Below are 22,039 nucleotides of genomic sequence, written 5' to 3' on the forward strand. Positions count from 1 at the left end.
CAGTGGGGGGACATGGTGGGATGGATGTGGGCCGGGGAAGGCAGTGGGGGCATGGGGCAATGGAGGGGTGGATACAGGGCCAGGAAGTCAGTGGGGTCCAGGGGTGATGGGGAGGGGAACATGGATGTAGGGTCAAGAGAGAGGAGGGTGTGTGGTGAGCCCTGCAGCTGGAGCTGGGTGTTGGCGCCCACTGCCACGTGGCCGGGGGTCAGTGCCTGTGGCCAGAGAAGGAGCTGCATGGCTGGGGAAGGGAGTTGGAGCCCAGGGCCAGTGCCACCTGGCATGCAGTCAGAGCCCGAAACTGGGTGCTGGAACCTGGGGCTGCGTGGCCAGATCTGAGGTCAGTGCCTGCCACCATGAGGCCGAAGCCAGCACCCGCTGCTGTGCACCTGGGGATGGGGATTGGCACACACCTGGGGCCAGGGATCAACACCCAGGGCCAGCACCCACTGTTGTGTGCCTGGGGCCATGTGGCTGGGACTACAGGTCGGTGCCCAGGGTCAGCAGCCAAGACTGGGGGTTGGTGCCTGGGGCTGGGGGTTGGTGCCTGGGGCCAGTGGCTAACAGCAGGGTTGAGGTGCGGGGCCGGTGCTGCATGGCCAGAGATGGGAATTGGAGCCTGGTGCCACGTGGCCAGGGGTTGGAGCCTGAACTGAATCCCCATGGCCCAAGGCTGGGGCCACGTGGCCAGGTCTGGGGTTCAGCACCCAAAACCCTGCAGCAGGAGCCAGGTGTTGGCACCTGGAGCCCCATGGCTGGAGCTCTGGTCCGCAAAGCCAGGGCCCAAGCCTCATAGCCTCCCCTCCCTCCAGGTAGAGAACTCACAGGTACTCCTGCAGCGTGATGCCCCACCTGTCTCCAGGCGCCGTGCAGGGCTGCGTATCCATGAGGAACTGGGAGGGAAGAGGGAGGGGCCAATGCATTGCCTTCCTCCCCCACCATCACCACTCAGGAAGCTGTGGTGGCTCCAGGGAAACCCTCTGGTGGCCGTATTTGAGAAATGCTGAACTAAACTAAGAAAGTCACACTTATGGGGTGTGTGTGTGTGTATGTGAGATATAGTGATTTTAAATTACCACCTAGTGCATACCGTTTCCCATGCACACAAGGCTTGAGAGTTGCTGCAAGCCCTTGATTTGAGCATGCTCACTAGCTCTTAGGAAATGCTCAGCACCTTGAAGGATTAGGCACTAAGGGCCCAATTGTGTAAGCAATTTGCAAACAGTTTTTGAACTCAGCAGGACTACTCCACCACACCTGCCAGTCAGCACTTGCAGGATCGGGTGCTGAATTAATCACTGGTTTTAAGGCCAGCAGGGATCATTATGATCCAGTCTCCTACATTATTGGGTGAAATCCTCTGGCCTGCAGTACATAGGAAGTCAGCTTAAATGATCATAATGGTTCTTTCTGTCCTTGAAACCTATGAATAAATAACACAAGTCTCAGAATTTCTCTTTGTAATTCCTGCATCAAGGCTATATCATGTGGCTAGGCTCGAGGAAAATATTTTTTAGAAGGACATTCAGTCCATTACTTCAAGTGATGTAAAATCCACTGCATCCCTTGGTATGTCCCACGTTGACTGATTCAGACTGTCGGAAAGCATTTTTGGATCTATTCCCATGTTTTCCTGCAGAATCATGTTGTGCTGCAAATTATTTTGGTAACCTAAATTAAAGGTGGATTAGAGTATGCTATTGAATATGTTCCTCCCTCTCCTGTTTAGAAGTGTCATTTGTGTTTTGGTTTTACTCTCCTGTTATTCACTATCAATCAATCAAACAACATTCAAAGATTAACATCTAGTGAAAGTGAGAAACTAGACTACATTTAAAAAAAATACCAAAAACCAAACATATATAAAAACTGGTTTAAATCATTCTTTGTATTCTAGCAAGTATTATACTCCATGTTCTACAACAAAAATAAGAAGAAAATTATCCATGCCCAAATTAAAAGCTAATATTATCTCTCCGCCTCCACCTCCTGTATTATAGCAGTAATTAATGTTTCTCTGCTGGCTCAGTGGATCACATTTGTAACATAAATTGTGCATTTCATATCACTAATCGTGTTTGTTTGAGTTATACTTCAAGCACTTGACTGTAGATTTCCACAGCTCTGCTTCAGTTACAGAAACCTCCTAAAAGGAAAGAGATGTCATTGTCAATTAAATATCTTTGACATTCTCTTTTGAAAGTATGTATTGAAAAGATTCTGCATATGAAAGCGCAAAATATCCAGTTCATGGGCTTGACAGGTGCACTACAGCTAAAACTCAGCTGCTGAGGTTGTAAATAGCTCTGCCATGACTGTCAGTAATGCTATATTTTAGTCATGGAAATAAGAATCCATCACATAGTTATTCAGATTTTCCTCTAATTAAATAATCTTTAAGCTAGACTGTCATCTAAGCATTGTGAAACTTTAAGTATAAAACTAGAGACCAGATAATGACTATTTTAATAGAGTACTTCATGATAAACTTCTGCTAAAATTAGTACCTTGAGGGGTGAGAATGTCAAAAGTGCTCAGCATTGGCCTAACCATGTTCCCATTGAAATCAATGGTAAAACTCCCATTTGCTTTAGTGGTTGTTAGACCAATTCTAAATGCTTTTGAAAGTCCCACCCTAAATGAACAAGTTTTAATGTGCCAAAAAAGTAAATGAGGCAGAAGAGATTGCAGTTAATGTTGAAACTTTGGAGGCTAAAGGGTGGAACAATACTCTTGTAGGTGACTGATTAGACTGGAATTCAGGAAATCAGGGGTTCCACTCTTGTGCGAATCAGGTTCATTAGATAGAGTCCTAATCCTGTCCTATGCTATTCTACCACACTCTTTATACCACAGTCATCACTCATCACTGTGGAATCTGAGCACCTTTCAGTAGTGCATGCAGCAAAGTGACGACACAACTATCGTGTTGTTTCTTCTCTCATCCTCTCCCCACAGGGAGAAACATGTTTTTTCTCTTAATTAGCCTTAATTAGAGTTGGTAGGGCAACTCCCACCTTTTCATGTTCTCTGTATGTGTATATATATCTCCTTACTATACGTTCCATTCTATGCATCCGATGAAGTGGTCTGTAGCTCATGAAAGCTTATGCTCAAATACATTTGTTAGTCTCTAAGGTGCCACAAATATTCCTGTTCTTTTTGCAGATCCAGACTAACACGGCTGCTACTCTGAAACATGTTTAGTGGAGTGTCTTGCTTTGGTAGTGTGTCTTTCTTTAAATAAAATATAAATATACCTGTTGCTATGTATTTATGTTAGCGGATGCAGGGCAAAGAAGTGGACTTGCACTTGTAGTGAGAAGGTAGATAGGTTTGTGACGGTCCTTAGTTCCTGGGAAAAAATAATGTTCAATGAGTACCACTGTGGTTTACCCTTCACCATTCTTTGCCTTACAGATCCTCCCAGAAACATACAGCACCCTAGCCAATAGCTCTTTTTACAGAGTGCTGAAGAGGTGAGGGGGGAGGGGAGAGGGAGATTCTATCCACAGGCTTTTCCTCCCTCTTCAATATTTGCTGGCTAGATTGGGCTCTTTTCAGCCCCAACAAATCTCCAGGCATTCAGGGTGATTTGGTGCATCATTACCATGAAATAGAACCAATACGACAAGGTCGCTTAACTATCTGTCAACTGGAAGCAATGGTGATGATGCGGCTAATTGCGTGACTGCTGCTGTTACCTGTGGATAACTGTGCAATCAGCCGTCGCTTTCTAATCAACTGGAATGCTGAGGGCTCCATTGGAGAAAAATATGCAAATCCAGGGCCCATGTCCAGCAGGCTGTTATAATGCATTTTAAATACAGCGTTGACTCCAACAGTGATTTCTGAAATTAACAGATGTGGACCTCAGTCCTTCAAAAACCTTAAGCACACGTTTCACTTTGGACACATAAGTAGTCCCATTGACTTCAGTGAGACTACTTATGTGTTTAACGTGAAATGCATTCTTTCCTACATTAGGCCTTTACTCTGCTAATCATGTTGACTGTCCCACTAAAAGATGAACCTTGACAATGGCTAGGAGTATTACAATAAAAACACAGGAGTTACATTAATTTTAGAAATAATTCCCCAGATAATTGCTCAAATAATTAATGACCTGTCTATTTAGAAACTCTCCCAAGAAAACAGATTTAGGCAGTTAATTCTCTAACAAAATGGCTAATGGTGATGACATTCCTAACTGTTATTCCAAATGGATTAGTACAGTTAAAAATCAAGTATAATTGCATTTAAACACAAATTTTTAGCCGTTTGCAATCTGGTAATTTCTAGACTTCCAGACAAATGAATGTTTTGAAAACGGTTTATAAAATGTTCACAAAGGGTTAATCCTTTGAAACAGATAAGTAAGTGGCTGTAATATAGTGGAGTTACTGCCTTTAAAACCTGCAGCATTAAAAGAGTAAATAGTATGTGCCTAGAATGTTTGCCTCTTGGCTATTTCCCACATGAGTTCCACTCCTGACACACATTTATAACATGAAATGTTTCCATGGATTTCACCATGGTTCTTCATTCTAACTGGAGTGCCAAAGGTCAAATTTAACAAGCAGCACAGTTTACTGAACCTCTAATCTGATTAAGGACATTGTTTATGCTTGCACTACACTTGTTCTTGCTTGCTACCATGACTACCAGGTGATATCATTATTATTGCATTCGGTCCTTTGTGCTTTAGGATCTAATCCTGCCATATGCTGAGCACCTTAGTGAGAGCTGAGGATGACAATTTAGAGTATCTAATATCCTGAAGGATCTGTTCTATTGTGTGCTATCGCTGATATTTATCATAGTTTGGACATATTAGTCCGTACTCATCTACTGTGGTGTTATAGAAAAATGAGCTAATTTTATTTAAGATAAATAGTCATTTCAGTATCTGCAGTATTTCCTTGTACTTTCTTATATCTTACCACAGAAAATACCTTGAACTCTGCAAATACAAAAGTAACTAAAGCAGTTATCAAGTTGCTAAGTACCTAAGATTAATTTTATCATTACAATTTTAATATGCTACTCTCTTTATTCCCAAACTCTATTTACAGTATGCTGGGTGAGATCCTCAACTACTCTAAATTGGTGTAATTGCATTGAAGTCACTGTAGCTATGTTGATTTACAGTAGTTGTGAATCTGTCCCACAGTTTCTCGAATAAGAGAATGGAATTAAACAGGAAAAAATATCATTTCAAATGCAGCCCTGCCAGGTAACTTTTTATGTTTCATAAGTAAATTGACAAAAACAATCTTCTCTGATATGAAGTAAATGTGCAAAAAACTCCCATGTTTCCCTGTGTTTACACAAAGCGAGTATGAATTTTATATTTTTTAAAAGAAAAATGATACTTGAACTTTCATTTTTTAACACACATGAAAATATGTCTAGCACATAAATTCTACCTCTTCAGAAATTCAAAACTAATTACATCATAATTTGCATATCAAAGCAAATTACAACCTAATGAAACATTTTCCTGCCAAACATTTCTTTATCTTAATGAACAGAATAAGAATACTTATTATATCCTGATTAAAATGTCTTTGTACTTGTCCAACAGGTAGGTAGGTGTGTGTGTGTGGGTGTGAGAGAGAGAGAGAGAGATGAATTTCAACCCCTTACCAGCAACAGGAGCAAACTAGATATTCTAATGTACAGCATATATTTTAATATTATATTAACTTTGATGTCAAGCCTGAAAAAAAACTCTCCTGGATTTATATTGCATGTAGAAGAAGCTAATGGTTTAATTCAGAATGAATATTCACCACCACTACCTAGTTCCTATATACCAACATGACAACTTCTAACCATCTGAGAAGCTCGGCACATTTTATAGTTATATACCACAAATTATATTGTTACATACATATACTATGAGGGTGTCAGCTTGCCCAGTGGAATTACTGCTAAAAGATGTACTACATCTGGGATGAGGAAATAACAGAAATAAATATTTTGTGAAAAGTGAATTTATGTATAAAGTTGTTATATTAAAAATTGAGCCTTTATTTTTCTGGAGGAAGTTTTTCTTAAGCAGAATGCTCTCACATTACAGTACATTTATATAATAAACTAGAATTAATATAACTTTGTCTATACATATTTTGCCATAAATAGGTTTTACTGTGCGTACTTATCCTGGGGAAAATATGCTTTACTTACTTAATTATGAAGTTCATATCCTCTGGCTGTTTTGGGTTGTTCTCACTCCACTTTGGTAATTAACCAAAAGCTAACATAAATTTACTAAATAGGATTGTTCTTAATATAAATGCTAAATCATATTTTCCCCAATGTAATTGTACCTGAATGGATGTAACTGTAATATGAGCTATAAAAGGAGATAAAGCCGCAACATAATGTACAATTTCCTACCACATAATGGTAACTCTGAATAACACATGTTCCAGGAAGAAAAGTAATTTAAACTACATTACAACAAATGCCATATTTTAAAATGGAAACTATCCATCATGTGCTGAAAGAAAGTGTTAGTGAACTACAATAAGTCTGAGGAATGTACTTAAAAATTCTGGTAGGAGTCCATTAAAAATAAATTGATTGACTTAATTTCAGGACATATTGTAATAAATTGTAAGAGACAGTTACATGTAGAGTCTTTTTTCCCAATGCATAAAGCTAATAATTGCAAGTTCAGTGGACAATAATGATACGAAATAATCAGTAGCAACTCATATTCTTATCTTGAATAAATCCTTCTCTTTAGCAAACGGTTATCAAATTTAAAATCATGATGGTAAAAATGCATATTATTTAAATTAGATTTATATTTCTATGCATGTCAGATTTCTAGCAGCACAGTAAATTTTAACACTGAAACCCAAGGTGGGTAAGTGGCAGAAAGGGATAATGATAAGAAACCCATATATACCTACAGTTCACATTGGCATTCTAAAATAGAAATTGGAAATAACAGTTATTAAACTCTTTTCATTTTATGCATAATTCAAAGATATACATGTATATTTTATACTTTAAAATGAGTACTTACTACAGGGTAGCAAAACTTCCTTTTGTACAAAATTGTATGAGATAGCAGAAGAAAGGTGGCACTCCTCAAACCAACATTAACCTTGATTGACACATGTCAACAGGGGCATGTGTAGGTTTTGTAATCCCACAGTGCATCTGGGTTGACGGGTACTTGTCACTCTGTGTTGAACTAAAGGAGAGAAACCTGTAGACCCAATGAAATAAATGGAGTTGCATGCCTTTACAGCAGATCTGAATTTAGCCCTTTGGTTTGCTCTAATTTTGCGGGGTTTGGGGGAAGAGGAAGGCTGCCCTTCCTATCCACCAGTATTTGATTACTTCCTGTTTCACTTATTCTTCTCTTGCCCTCCAACCCTAAAATAATCGATCCACCATTATCCTGACACCAATCCCACCTTGCCAGCAAAGTTCTGTGCCTCTTCGTCCCCTTCTATGCATGGTTTCTTCTCCTTTTAATAAGCCCTCCACTCTACCCTCCATTACCCACACATTGGTCTATGTGCATGTGGCATTTTTGTAGTCAGTAAAAAGCTTCACATATTGGATGCCTCAATTGTTTTCTTGTACACAACTTTAAAGGTCTGACTCATTACAGGGGTAGCTTCTAATAAGCAAAAATAATGTTTTCACCAAGCTGGCTTTGAAGAACTTGGTGACCTCTGTTATTGATTTTTGTCATCTGTATAAGCTCAGAACAAGGTATTTTTTTGCTGATTGCTTTTGATTATTGTTGGCACATTTCCTATTTGTATGTGCAGTCACACCCGTGTACTCCTATTGAAGGCAGTGGAATGGCACAGATGTAAAATAGAACAGAATATGGACCATAGGGACTAGAAATAATACAAGAGCATTCAATAGGGGTGGTTTTCATGGGAAAACACTCCTGAATTCTGAGAAACACTGGCGACATTGGCACTGCTTGGTTTGCAGGATGTTTCATTCTCACAAATTGACAGTAGGGCAGCAGGCCTGGGTGGTCTTCTGAGGAATGAAAATACTTCCATAAGAAACACCTCCTTGATCTATCAGTGGCAACTAGCACTGGGATTTCCAGCACTAAAAGCATAAGTAGAGCCTGTCAAATCCGCAGGTATCCACTTTGTATCTATTGACTTTTTGTTTTGGTTAAACACATCGTTCTTGGGCTGGAACCCAGAGGAGAGGGTGGGCCTGTATTCCCATACCATCCCCAGGAAAACAGGCTAGAAACCCTCACAGCCTGATACAGAGTCATGGGACTGTAGTGGGGTGAGCACTAGCTCCAGCCCTGAAGGGGTTGGAAAAGCCCTGCAGAGGGCTGGGGCTGGGGAAGGGAGCAAAACCCCGGCTGATTGGGGGAAGTGGCTGCAGCTGGGGCCATGCCCCAAACAGACTAACTGGGCTTTATAAGAAGGCCAGGGCAGCCAGAAGTTCAGGACTCTCTCTCTCTGCTTGTAGAGAGAGAAGGGCCTGGCTGCTAGGGAGCTGAGCAGGGTACTGGGCATGGAGCAGGGCTGGGGGAAGGCTAGGAGGAGCTGGGGAGCTCTGGCCTAGGAAAGCCCCAGGCTGTGGGCCTAAGAGCAGTACCGGGACTGCAGAGGGGCAGCCCAGCTATAGAGAGAGGCAGCAGGTCCAACCCAACCTTGCCTGTGATGAGTGGCATATACTGCAGTCTGCCCCAGGGAGTGGGGCTAGATGGTGACTGGCAGTAGCCTTACAGTGAGGTGAGGTGGGGTTAGTGGGTGGGGGCTCCCTTGGGTGGGGAGACCCAGAGTGTGGGGGTACTGCCAGAGGGGCAGCAACCTGGAGAAAGGGGCACTGGGGTCCTGGGAGGGACACGTGGGCCAGCGGTAAGGTGGATCACCAGCCTGCAGGGGGTGCTCCAGGACGCTGGGAGAGCTAATTCCCATGGATGACCAGCAGGAGGCACTGCAGGGGTGAGTCCACTCCCTTACAGACCTTTTAGCCTCTAGGATTCTGTATTTCTCTGGAAGGACTGAGGTTATGAATCACCTGACTAGAGAGCTGGAGCTATGAGAAGAGACCAACTGTCACTGCCCCAAACTGTTGTCTAGTGGAGGAAACTGAGTGCCCCACCATGCCCAGCCATGAGGGGACATGGCTGGCCAATAAGTTTGCTCCTTTTCAGTGACACAATGGCAGTTTGTGACAAAAGAATTAAAAAACTCCTACAGTAATGACCTTCCTCTGTGTTACAGAAATGGGAAAGTCAGCACTATATGGAAGAAATTTGGAATAAATGACAGTTGGAAAACAGAGGAAAGAGATGATATAGTGATTCAAAGATGGGATGAGTCATCTTGTTTCCTACTTTTTGGTTTTCATTAATAAGGGATTGGCCCTGCTTTGGGCAGGGGGGGTTGGACTAGATGACCTCCTGAGGTCCCTTCCAACCCTGATATTCTATGAGGGGCTGAATTTTGCCATTCAGATACATCCCAAAATCAGTAGTAGCGTATAGTTGCAACCTCCAAGAGGAATTGCCTCTCCTGAGGTAAAGTAACTTCCCAAGCTCTTTTGGGGCTCAGATGGCTAGTGCAGGCCATTTTTCACACCAGATGTGTAGTACAAAGAGCAATGGAACCACAATACAATCAACATGATGAGGGAGTCCTCTCAGAGTGCCTAGGTCCATTCACTGATGTTTGCTACTCAAAGGAAAAGATGTGGAGGATACTGGAGAAACCTAATTTCTGCCATTAATTACATTAAAGCATTTCCCTGTGTGAAAATAGTGTGTTTTCATTATGAGTGACTGAGGGAAGCAGAAAGCTTCACTCTTTGTCCGTGAGCCACTTGAACAGAGCAGGTGACAGTGCCATATGGCCCTCTCTTAAATGTAAAGTGTTCACATGAAATCAATACGTTTGTTTGGAGTGGCTACAAATGCATTTAAATGATACCTTAGCAATTAGGAAGGGAAGGTCTAGGGTCCTTAACATTACTATTGACAAATGCATTCAATACCACCGAGGGCATCTGAGATCTCATTCACATTTACCCTCCATTTCAAGTAGGAAATTATGCTGGGCACCAGAGATTATAAGTTTGTGATTAGCCTAATTGTCCAGCATTCTGCTGTTTCTGAATAGAAAAACCCCACTTTGAAAGCATTTAGCTGGCACTAAAACTCTTAGGGTACGTCTACACTGCAATTAAAAACCCCTGGCTGGCCTGTGCCAGTTGACTCAAGCACGCAGGTTTTGGGCTAAGGAGCTGTTTAGTTGCAGTGTTCAGGCTTGGGCTGCAGCCTAAGCTCCCGACCTCCACCTCAGAGGGTTCTATAGCCTGGGCGGCAGCCCGAGTCCAAATGTCTACAGCACAATCATACAGCCCCTTAGCTCAAGTCCCGTGAACCTGAATAATCTGGCATGGGACAGCCACAGGTTTTTAATTGCAGTGTAGACATACCCTTAAAGACAGAATTTAACAGTGGTGCTGTAGTTTCTAGAGATCCAAAGGATGCCTGATCAATGGAAGTTCTGCATTTTCCCCGTGCCAGAAGAAGTTGATTATCAAACATATGAAAACATGGAAGAGACATCTGTTCTAAGCCTATTTTTTTTCCCCACCATTCTCCAAAAACTTCTTAAACTAAACCAATCCACCTTAAATTTCACAGGATGGCACATTTTATACCAGACTAGATTTTCTCTTTGAAAGTTTGAATGTGGATGGAAGAATCAACCTTCTTACTTACACTACAAGAGGTTATCACACATAGATTTTCTAGGCTGCCCACAGAGCTAAACATTTTTGTCACACACAAATACATGTTAGAGAACCTCGGCAGACAATTTCAGGATTGAAAACCCAACTTAATGTGTTTACTGATATGCTGTTCCTACCACCCTGCCCCAAATTTATTCAACAAACAAGCAAGGTCTTTATTCTGATTATTAAAAATAACAGCAAGGAAATACATTTCCGTGCTATGACTCACAAGAGAAAAGCCTACAGTTGCAATGTGTTTACACAAAACATGAAGAATACAAGAGTCCCAAGACTTGTCTGAAGTATAGTGAACCTTCACCATTTAGAGTAGCAGCCGTGTTAGTCTGTATCCGCAAAAAAAACAGGAGTACTTGTGGCACCTTAAAGACTAACAAATTTATTGTAGCATGAGCTTTCGTGAGCTAAAGCTCACTTCTTCGGATGCATAGAATGGAACACACAGACAGGAGATATTTATACATACAGAGAACATGAAAAGGTGGAAGTATGCATACCAACAGGCAGAGTCTAATCAATTGAGATGAGCTATCGTTAGCAGGAGGAAAAAAAACTTTTTGAAGTGATAATTAAGATGGCCCATAGAAGGTGTGAGGAGAACTTAACATAGGGAAATAGATTCAATTGGTGTAATGACCCAACCATTCCCAGTCTTTATTTAGACCACAGTTAATGGTATCTAGTTTGCATATTAATTCAAGTTCAGCAGTCTCTCTTTGGAGTCTGTTTTTGAAGTTTTTTTGTTGCAAAATTGCCACCTTCAAGTCTGTCACTGAGTGGTTAGGAAGGTTGAAGTGTTCTCCCACTGGTTTTTGAATGTTATGATTCCTGATGTCAGATTTGTGTCCATTTATTCTGACTGCTGAACTTGAATTAATATGCAAACTAGATACCATTAACTGTGGTCTAAATAAAGACTGGGAATGGTTGGGTCATTACACCAATTGAATCTATTTCCCTATGTTAAGTTCTCCTCACACCTTCTATGGGCCATTTGTGTCCATTTATTAAGACTGCTGAACTTGAATTAATATGCAAACTAGATACCATTAACTGTGGTCTAAATAAAGACTGGGAATGGTTGGGTCATTACACCAATTGAATCTATTTCCCTATGTTAAGTTCTCCTCACACCTTCTATGGGCCATCTTAATTATCACTTCAAAAAGTTTTTTTTCCTCCTGCTAACGATAGCTCATCTCAATTGATTAGACTCTGCCTGTTGGTATGCATACTTCCACCTTTTCATGTTCTCTGTATGTATAAATATCTCCTGTCTGTGTGTTCCATTCTATGCATCCGAAGAAGTGAGCTTTAGCTCACGAAAGCTCATGCTACAATAAATTTGTTAGTCTTTAAGGTGCCACAAGTACTCCTGTTTTTCTTCACCATTTAGTTTGTAGAGCTGGTAGGATGGGGTTTCCCCCCCCCCCTGTGGAAAATATTGACTGTCAGAAACCGAAAGGCCATCTCCCCCCCACCACTTCCCCCCCAGTTTTCATGAACCACACACTGACTTTTTGGCTGAAGACCCATTTTTGGAAGAAAAATATCCAAAACGGAGTGTTTTAGTGATTGACCTTTCTTAGCTGAGTGGAACACACAAGAAACTAAAAATAAACAGTGTGAGCTCAAATGGAAACTACACTGTTATCCAGCTCTAAAGCTGTTAATCTCTCATCCATATACTGTATAAATAAAACCTCCATATTTCCTTAAATCTGACAATATTGCATCAGCTGCCTTTGGGGTGGGTATGGTAGAAGATAAGAAAAACAACTGACTTCCCCCCCCACCAGAGAGTGACTGTTTCACTGATATAAAAATGCAAGTTTCTTCCTTCCTATACTCCTTGGTTTTGTCCTGTGTCAAACTGAAGAGCTGCAGTTTGCATTATTATTATGTCTGAAGAAGCAATTGGAACCTTCGTGTGTCAGACCTTCCCTTTCTAAATATCTCATTCAGTTAGAGCCAGTAGTATGCCTCTTTTACTTATGGACTCATTCAGAAAAGGAGTATGCAAAAAGGACTGCAGATTTAATGATACAATGTATATATAGCTATTTTGGCATATGACAGGCAGGTGATTGGAGTGATGATATAACTGAAATGAGAAGAGATTCAGCAGAATGGAAAGGAAAACTTCAGCTCTGTGAATATTGCAGGAGTCTGAGTACAGTGCTTTTGTTGTTCATATTACAGGTCTATATTCAAGGGTGGTTTTGTGTATAGAGTGCTGGACTGATGCTCAGAGCTGCGTTCAAATCCTAGCAGAGCCACCAACTTCCTGTGTGATCTCAGGCAAATCACTTAGTGTCTCTGTACCTCTGACCTATTTTTAAAATTAGGATTGTGGTATTGGAGACTGTGCCTTTAAGGACTGAGCTTCCCAAACAGAATCTGGTTGGGGTACTGCGAAGCTCACTGAATACCACAAGGATAAAACTTCCCAACCACATTTCATTAATTGTGCGAGGTGCCCAGTTATTGCAGTGATTTAAGTACCTAGACAGACATGAAAATTAAAATCAAAACGTAATCTGCACATCACTTTAGACATTGTTAATAATTTATTACTCATAAACAGGTGTTCTGGTAGGAACTGACCTCAGAAGGGGACAGACATATTTCCTGCACTATTTCCCCAGAGTATTGTCATTTAAAATATACTTCTACAAATCATCTACAACCTGCTTATTAGGAAGTCATTTATTTTCACAGAAGGAGCTTTGCCGTAAGTGGGAGGCTTACAACAACAGGGGACGCAAATTGAAACACGTGGAAATAATTCAGGACTTTGATTCTACTTCCCAAGGAGTGTGAGATTTGCCTTCACTCCCTAAAACAAAACCTGAGTAAACAGCCCTTGTGCAAGGATCTACACTGGGCTTGTAGCCCAGCTCCCAACCCACCGACAAGGTGTGGATTAGTAAAGGGAGCTCCACAAATGCTGTTCCAGGCTGCATTGCCAAGGAGGTAATTAGTATCAGCGCGATCCCCTGGCCATAATTTAAATGCTTCCTTGAATAGTGGGCTATGTGGAGCTGGAGAGGAACACAGATGCAATGTGCAAAAGTGGGTAGAGAATCTTCCCCTTGATCTGGTATGCAGAATTGTCTTCCCAGAATGCAATTGGGAGTCTTGTTCAGCCATGAGAATATGGGTTGCAGATCCCTCTATATTGATGGAGTTTCACTTCTCCATGTTCACCCTCAGTAGTTCCATTGTAAGTACTCAGATTTCCTTTTTTTGTCAAACAGAATGGCTGTAGGAAGGTGGTGGAATCTCCATCCTTAAAGGTTTTTAAGACCTGGCTTGACAAAGCCCTGGCTGGGATGATTTAGTTGGGGGTGGTCCTGCTTTGAGCAGGGGGTTGGACTAGATGACCTCCTGAGGTATCTTCCAACCCTAATCTTCTATGATTCTATGATAACGTGCAAAACTAACGTGCTGCTTTGCTCTTCTTAGAAGTTAATGTGAAAAGCAGCACGTTGGCACCTCCGAACATTGCTGCCCAGATCTGTTCCTGTACAAGGGAAACAGGCCTCTGTGGGCTTATTGATAAAATACAGATAACTACAAGAACCATGGAGGAAATGACAATGTAGTAACCAGCAATTTCAAACAGCAGCCATTCCAAATAAAGCAGAGTATAGCAATATTTATATAATGAATACATTTGAAAACTCAGTTTCACATTTAAAACACTGCCTGTTGGGCTTGCTCTCAGTTCATCTTAGAAGTACTCAGAGGAGGGGGAGGCGAGAGCAGTGAAGGGCAGTCTAGAATAGGTGCATGATGCTCTTGTTTTTCTTATCAGGCATTGCATAACTAATTCCCTCGAGTACCAAGCTGGAAATGATATTTGTTTACTGTTTTCTCTCCTAAATAAATGACAGATTTAGTCAAGGTCTGACTAAAATTAATATTAATGCCATACCTTCTGTTCTTGCTGTGCAGCATGTGGGACAGAAGGACACGTGATCTTAGATGTTGTGCTCTTGGAGTGTTAAGTGCCAAATCACAGCACTTGGAATAAGAGTCTTGACTCGTGGTGATGAGGATGATTATGTTGGTTGTCAGGGTTGGGTAGACATTTTGCTGCAGATTCTCCTCTGCATTGTGGCTGCTTTGCACTGCGCTACCTGCATGAGGCAGATTGCGGCTGGCTGAGGAAGGATCACCCCAGTGTTAGGGAATCTTTTAAAGGAGATTTAAGCTCATGTGGCAGATTTAGTGTCACTGCCCCCTCCTTGCTGCCAGTTTCAGGGCCATGGCTAAGGCTCTCTTATGCCTTGGGGCCATGGGCTGCCATTCATATGTTTACCAGACCTTTTAAAATTGATTTCCTGTACCAGATGGAGTATATCTTTTTGCTAGTGCTAATTTTCCTGAACAAAGAGAGTCTTGATATATATTGTGACAGGGCAAGGCCAATTGGCTATAGTAAAGTAGTGGGGAACAGGTATGTTAGCCCCAGACTAAACAAATCCCTGGTACCATGGTAACCAAATGGCAGTTGCTCCAGGTTAATCAAGACACCTGGAGCCAGTTAAGATCCTTCTAGAAAGTAGTGGAGATAGCCAGATTGATTGGGACACCTGAAGGCAATGAAGGGCTGGCTGGAACTAGGTAAAATCCTTCCAATTAGTCAGTGAGGTGTGTGTAGCAGGAGCTGTGAGAGGAAGCTGTGCTGTTGGAGGAACTAAGCAGTACAAATCCATATCAGGCTCAAGGAAGGAGGCCCTGAGGTAACGGTGAAGGAGATATTGAGTGGGGGCTGCTGTGGTGAAGTGGCCCAGGGAATTGTACATGTCAGCTACCATAGCTGCTACTATTAGGGTCACTGGGTTGGAGCCTGGAGTAGAGGGCGAGCCTGGGCTCCCTCCCTTCCTCGATTAATCACTGAAACTGGGAGATATCGGAGACTGTGCGAGGGAGGGTTGCTTCTCCTCACCTCCTTTGCTCGCTTATGATGAAAATGGCTCAGTAAGCTGTGACCCTTGCCTCTAGAGAGAGAAGAGCTATGTGGAGGGTCACAGTGAGCCCCTGAGGCTAGTGAAATCCACCAGGAAATGAGGGACCCATGGAGACAAAGACAGAGCTTTGTCTCAATATATATAATATGTAGCCCTACGGATGTTCTACATCAGTGGTTCTCGAAGCTGGTCTGCCACTTGTTCAGGGTTTGTTTATCTGCTGCGTCCACAGGTTCGGCCAATCGCGGTTCCCACTGGCCGCAGTTTGCTGCTCCAGGCCAATGGGGGCTGCAGGAAGGGCGGCCAGCACATCCCTCGGTCCGTGCCGCTTCCCACAGCCCCCGTTGGCCTGAAGTGGTGAACCGCCGTCAGTGGGAGCCGTGATTGGCCGAACTTGTGGACGCGGCAGGTAAACAGCCCGGCCTGCCAGGGGCTTTCCCTGAACAAGCGTCGGACCAGCTTTGAGAACCACTGTGTTCTAAATTATGCTGGATCACTGTGCACACTGCTGGCCCAGGGTCAAGCGAGTTTTAAGGTAAACTGTATGCTGTCCTTGCATCCTGCTCCTGAGATTTTCTGTTTGCTTCTCTGGTGCAACTGAGGATCTAGTTCTGTATATTTCCATCTGCACAAAGATGGAGGCCCTCCCACATGGGTAGCTTTGGTGAATTAGGTCCTAATTGCTCTTTGCTTGTTTGCGCTGTAGATCCTCCTTGCATAATTCTGCTGTCACGTGGCTTTTAGTATTTCTGTTGGACTTTGAGATCCCTGGTAAAAGTCTAGAAGTGCAAACTATTATGTGTTGTTGCCATCAGTGGAGGTTCAACCTGCAGAATGACTGCAAAGAATACAGCAAAGCTTTTCAGAGTGAAGCAGAGGGAAGTGATTTGCTCCTAAATTATAAATAGATACTCGTATTCCATCGATTTATGGTTTCCCACTATTGCCTTTACCTTATTTATGAAAGTTCAGGAGAACATCGCTCAGTGTAGTACAGTATATCAAAGTGAGGATACAGGTAGTGTTACAGATGCCAGCAGAAATGGCCTCAAGTATTCTGATTAACTAGGAGGGACTGCAGACCAGTGAAAGATGCCTTGTTTACAGAACAAGCCCTTTTTCTGCTCCTATTAGCATGCACATAATTGTAAAATGTCATGATTCAAGTGGCAATTAAGGCTACGTGCGCAAATCAGGCAATTGTGCATGCAGCTGGCCAGTTGTGCATGCACAATTACCCAAATTATGCATGCAATCACTGTAATTCCATGCACAAATAAGGCATGCAAATGCGGACTGCCAATTTAAAAATCAGCCTTTCATTCTGTGCCTCAAGTGACATTTCTGAGAATAATGGAACATAATGGGCCCAAAGTGTTGGATGCTTAACGTCATTTTTGGGAAGTTTATTTGGTGGCTGTTCACCGGTGAGGATGACATTTAAGATTGCATCAGCTACTGGTTTGTACTGTAGGTCTTTTAACATATTCAGATACGTTAATACTAATAGGCTTGAACTTCTAATATTAGCGCAGTATATTTTTTCTGCTTTGTCTTTATAGAGTGACACAACCCATTTTATTGAGGAGGGTGTGGTTTGCCAAAGGACCTAAACCTTGTTATTGACTAGACTAAATTCCGCTTTACATAGTCTCTATTATGTATCCATGAATGATTGAACAGATCATTTTCTTCGGCTTCTATAAACAGTTTGGAAGAGGGCCACACTCTTTACTTAAAAAACAACACAAAGCAATTTAAATAAAATGACCTAAGTCATACAGCAAGGTATCTAAGCATGTGCCTCATTTTAAGCATGCCAGTGGTCCCAGAGATTTCAAGCAGTGCTTGAAACTTAATTACCTTACTGAACTGGGGCTTTCCTACATACACAGCACCAAGTTCTTAAATGATTTTTTTCATAGACTTCTCATCTTTCAGAGAGCCATCTCTGCAATCAGCGTTTTATTGTGTACCCATTCTCACTTTTTAGCTCAAACACTTTTTAGACATACCAGCTTAAACAAAAACCAAATGAGCCAAAAATGTTCTGGGAGTTAAGTTGGTTGGTAGGAGGGCGCATATGGAGCGGGGAAGGAAGAGAGAGGCTCTTCAGTAGTGTACGGAAAGATTCTGGGAAAAGCAGGAGATTCTCTAAAGCATATGGGTGGCCATAAGGAAACCTCAGAGCACAAATGATGTAAGTGACAAGTACTGGTTACAGCGAAACTACCCTGCCAGCAGTTCACGTATTTGCCTCGGGTGCTTCTAAGGAGCAACACTTAGCTTCCAGGCCCAATGCAAAGTAATTGGGTTGAACAGAGTTTTGTAATGTTGGAATTTAAAAATGAGCAATTGTTTCTGGCGACTAACTTATTTCCTACAATATAATTCACCCTAAACCATTCATGCAAACCTGATATCCTCATTCAACTCTACTAATGGCTTTTTTTAAAGTTATCTTATTTACTTTGGTTTATAGTGTGCCACTATCTCTAGCAACACATACCAAAAAAAATAAAAACGGTGGCACTAGAGTGACCAGATGTCCTGATTTTTTTTTTTAATAGGGACAGTCCTGATTTTTGGGGGGCTTTTTCTTATATAGGCACCGATTACCCCCCCCACCACCTCCTGTCCCGATTGCTGTCTGGTCATCCTGAGTGACACACATGAAACAATAAAATCTCAAGCAACATGTCATCAAGAGCTACTCTTCCCACCTCTGCCAAACCTCATATTCACCCAAGACCTTGCCCCTTGAACCATTTTCCATATGTAGGGAAAGCACAAATATAATAATGTATAAACTTGTGAAGCAAACTCTGACCATGTGGCTTGGTCTACACCTAAAATAACTTATCACTGTTTCTGTCATAGGTTCAGCTGCCTCACGGTGGCAGTGCTGGGTTGACTAGTGTAGACGGGACATCTGCAATCACAGCCAATTTAACATCCTATCACCCACAGGTGCCCGGATGAGGCTTGGATGACATGATTGTTAAACACCAAAGTCCAACTGGAGCCTTGTGCACCTCAATGGAATTGCACTAGTGCTAGCAGCAGTGGGGAATTTTTCAGAAAAATGGGCTAGTCGTGATACAGCCTGTCAGGCAAGTGAAGGAAGACCGTACTGAGTAAAGGGACCTGCACTGAGAGAGCATCTCCCAGCCCACAGATGTACAAACCTAGCAACTGTCAGTTTGAACATCTCAGCTAAAATTAATTAGCTGAAATGATCACTGCCATGTGCACTAACTTAGTCTCCTCTGTGCATCTAAAGATCATCACCTCACTAATGAAATGAGGATGCACTGTAATCTGTAGTTAGCTGTACATGCATTTGCAAACTACCCTGGGACAGTATGTGTAACCTTGAAAACCTGGTGCAGACTATGAATGTCTCAAGAATATTCTGCACATTACTCTCGACACGTATGTAGGTCAGGCTAAAACTTTAGGAACAGAAAATCAAGCTGATTAAAGGAACACTTGACACCTGAATGATTATTATTTATTTGTAATGTAGCATTGTGGTGATGCAGAGAAACCACCCACCAGCACAGAAAGGGTTAAGATTAGCTTTTGGGCCCAGCTAACCCCACTGCATTATACCTGCAGCCAATGCCAGGCCTGGAGGGGAGAAAAAAGGAGGAGCCTGGTGAAGAGGCAGGAGCTAGCGGCCTCCCTACTTGAAGGAAAGATCACTAGCTCACTGTCTGAGGCAGCCACCAGGAACCAAGCACTGTCTTCCTGGTCAAAGGAGATGGAGAAGGAGGCCTACGAACACCTGGCGTAAGAGAAACCTGGGTGACCAAAGCATGGAGACCATGCGCTGGTTCCAACTAGGGTGACCACCTTTTCAAAATGCAAAAATGGGACACATGCAGGAGCCTCGCCCCCTCCATGGCCCTTCCCCCTGAGGCCAGCCCCTGGCCAGGCAAGAAGCCAGAACTGGCCAGTAGTAAGAGCTTCCCAGGGAGCCCAAGCTGCTGTGGGGCGCCCTGGACCATCCACGTCCCCTGGGCGACATGCTTCAGGGGGCAGGGACATGGTCCTGGGGCTGCTCTTGGGCACAATGAGAGATGGCCCTGCTCCAAAGAGCTGATAATCTAAATAGTCAACTGACATTTTACCCTAGGGAACCCAGGCGCAGAGAGGCTAAGTGACTTGCTCAGGGTCACACTGTGAGTCTGTCTCAGAACTGGAAACTGAACCCAGATCTCCTCCGTTTCATTCTAGTGCCTTAACCACAAAGCCATTCTTCCTTCCTAAGGAACAGGCTCTCAGTTATCATAAGGACATTTTACACCACTCTGGCAGTGTAAAGGGGCCTTACTTTGGGAGTAAATTACATTTATTCTTGTTTTATGGGCCCCTTACATTACTAGAGCCTTAGTGAAAGTAAAAATAAGATACTAAGGATGTGCCTACATAGAGGGTTAGTGTGAGGCAAGCCAAGGTGTGACCAGGCAATGCACCAGCTTGCCACACCATATAGGCACTAACTCACCATGTAGACAAACCCTATATATATATTTTGGATGAGACAATCTTAATGAGAAACTTTAGAAAATCATCTGCTCTTCTGGACAGAGGGAAGAACAGAGAGGAGCTACAAGAATAAATGTGAGATATTTGACAAAAAAAATTATTTCATTCTTCAACAGGTTGGTTTGGAAGCTGCTGGTCTGATGTGCAATGGGATGCTTCTTATTCCAGCCACAGATATCCTGAAGTGAGATTCTTGAGGTCTCTGTGGAGTTAGAATTGATTGCCTCTACATTATCTACTGTTCAGACAGAGGAAATTGCTCTACCGTGTTCTTTTTGGCACTAAATTTAACCTGTTTTGCCTCAAATATGGTCCTTTAATGCATGCAGTTTTTAAGTAGTCCAGCTAACAATGAAGGCTAAAAACATATATCCATAGCAAATGTGATTTTAAAAAAGTTCTTTAATAGACTCCAAACCATAATTTTTAATGGCCTAAATTGACTCCCAACTAAACCAGTTCACATACGTAAGACAAGAAATTATCTCGTCTCTAGTGCCATGGTGCTATACCCTGCCTTGTGATACCCAATCTCTCTTCCCCTTCTAAGGTTATAGACCCTGCATGTACCAAGTCCTTCCCCATAGTTAAACTCTTCCAACACTATTAAAAATGGTTGTGCAAACAATCTGGTTCCTAGCAGAATAGTTCACCTAGTGCTCCTGCTCCTGCTAAGGGAACAAGCTGATAGAAGGAAGGGAGTCAGATATGCAGTGTTACTGATAACGCTGCCAGGCTGACTTTTACAATAACAATATGCCCACTAAAGACCTCCTCAGTTACTCTGTCAGGCTAAAGCAGTAAACAGAGATGTACAGTAACCGTTCTCCCTTCTTGAAGGGTTATCAGGGTGGCACAGGTGTTGTTTCAGTTGACAGCAGGTACCTCTTAGGACTGCCATGCCATTTTTTCTTTACGGGGTTTTTCACTTCAAAGTCATTTGAACACCATCCAAAAAGTAAGCGGCTTTCATTTTAAAATTAGTACATTCTGGCAATTTCACCGAGCTGAGCACATCTCTCAGTAAAGCAGACATCTTTAAAGGGCCATTCAGAAAGCAATGACTTACAAAATTATCACATTGCTGCCAGTGCTGTTGCCCTTGGTTAATTCTAATAGCTCTGCACACCCATATAGTTTCATCACCCTACCAAAGTTAAATGCTAATGATTTCTCCGTGGCTGCTGCTCTGTCAGGTCTTTGCCATGGGTCTCCTGTACTTCACTCTGGCTGCCATGGGTTGAATTCTGGTTTGTGGGCCAATGAGCAAATTGCCACTGATGTAAAATTCTAGATACCTTCTGCTTGCTCAGCTGCCCTAACCACTTGCAGCATATGTTCCTATTAAGATAACTGTCAAAACCGCTGCAAACTCCTCAAAAGTGGGGGTAGTGGGAGGAAATCTGGCAGTGGCAGGAGACCCAACTAAGTGAAAGTGCTAGAAAAAACAATGTAAGTTTTTACTACAAATAACTGAAAATGGACCAGATCCAGAGTGTGGTGTAAATGGAGATTCACTGATTAACATCAGCCGAGGATCCGGTCCCAAAGAGTTAGCTCTGCTTTGAGCTGTGTTAACTTGTTCTTAGGAATCCGTGTTTTAGGGTAGCAAAACATTTCAATATGTGGGTGCCCTCTGCAAATTATGTAGGGGGAGGTGTGTGTGCGACCGTGCTCATATACGGCCTTCACATCAGAGCAGTTCCCTGCACCCGTGAAAACATTCT

The 22,039-nt window shown here is 42.5% G+C and overlaps 1 protein-coding gene and 2 long non-coding RNA genes across 4 annotated transcripts in view; 2 read left to right on the top strand and 1 right to left on the bottom strand.

Annotated features, from left to right (window-relative positions):
• The window catches only part of CDH13 (cadherin 13), a 745,597-nt gene that overhangs the window by 55,710 nt on the left and 667,848 nt on the right, over nt 1-22,039 (top strand). The gene's annotated exons all lie outside the window — the stretch shown is intronic.
• On the bottom strand, nt 1,958-9,042 carry LOC123349292. Its single transcript, XR_006573453.1, has 4 exons — nt 8,986-9,042; nt 7,043-7,228; nt 3,261-3,355; nt 1,958-2,146 (listed from the first exon to the last, which is right to left on the bottom strand). It is a non-coding gene; the product is annotated as an uncharacterized LOC123349292 (long non-coding RNA).
• Nucleotides 15,342-21,543, top strand: LOC123349291. The gene is made up of 3 exons (XR_006573452.1): nt 15,342-15,530; nt 19,380-19,553; nt 20,429-21,543. It is a non-coding gene; the product is annotated as an uncharacterized LOC123349291 (long non-coding RNA).

This window comes from Mauremys mutica, chromosome 14 (assembly GCF_020497125.1).
Source record: "Mauremys mutica isolate MM-2020 ecotype Southern chromosome 14, ASM2049712v1, whole genome shotgun sequence".
NCBI lineage: Eukaryota > Metazoa > Chordata > Testudines > Geoemydidae > Mauremys > Mauremys mutica.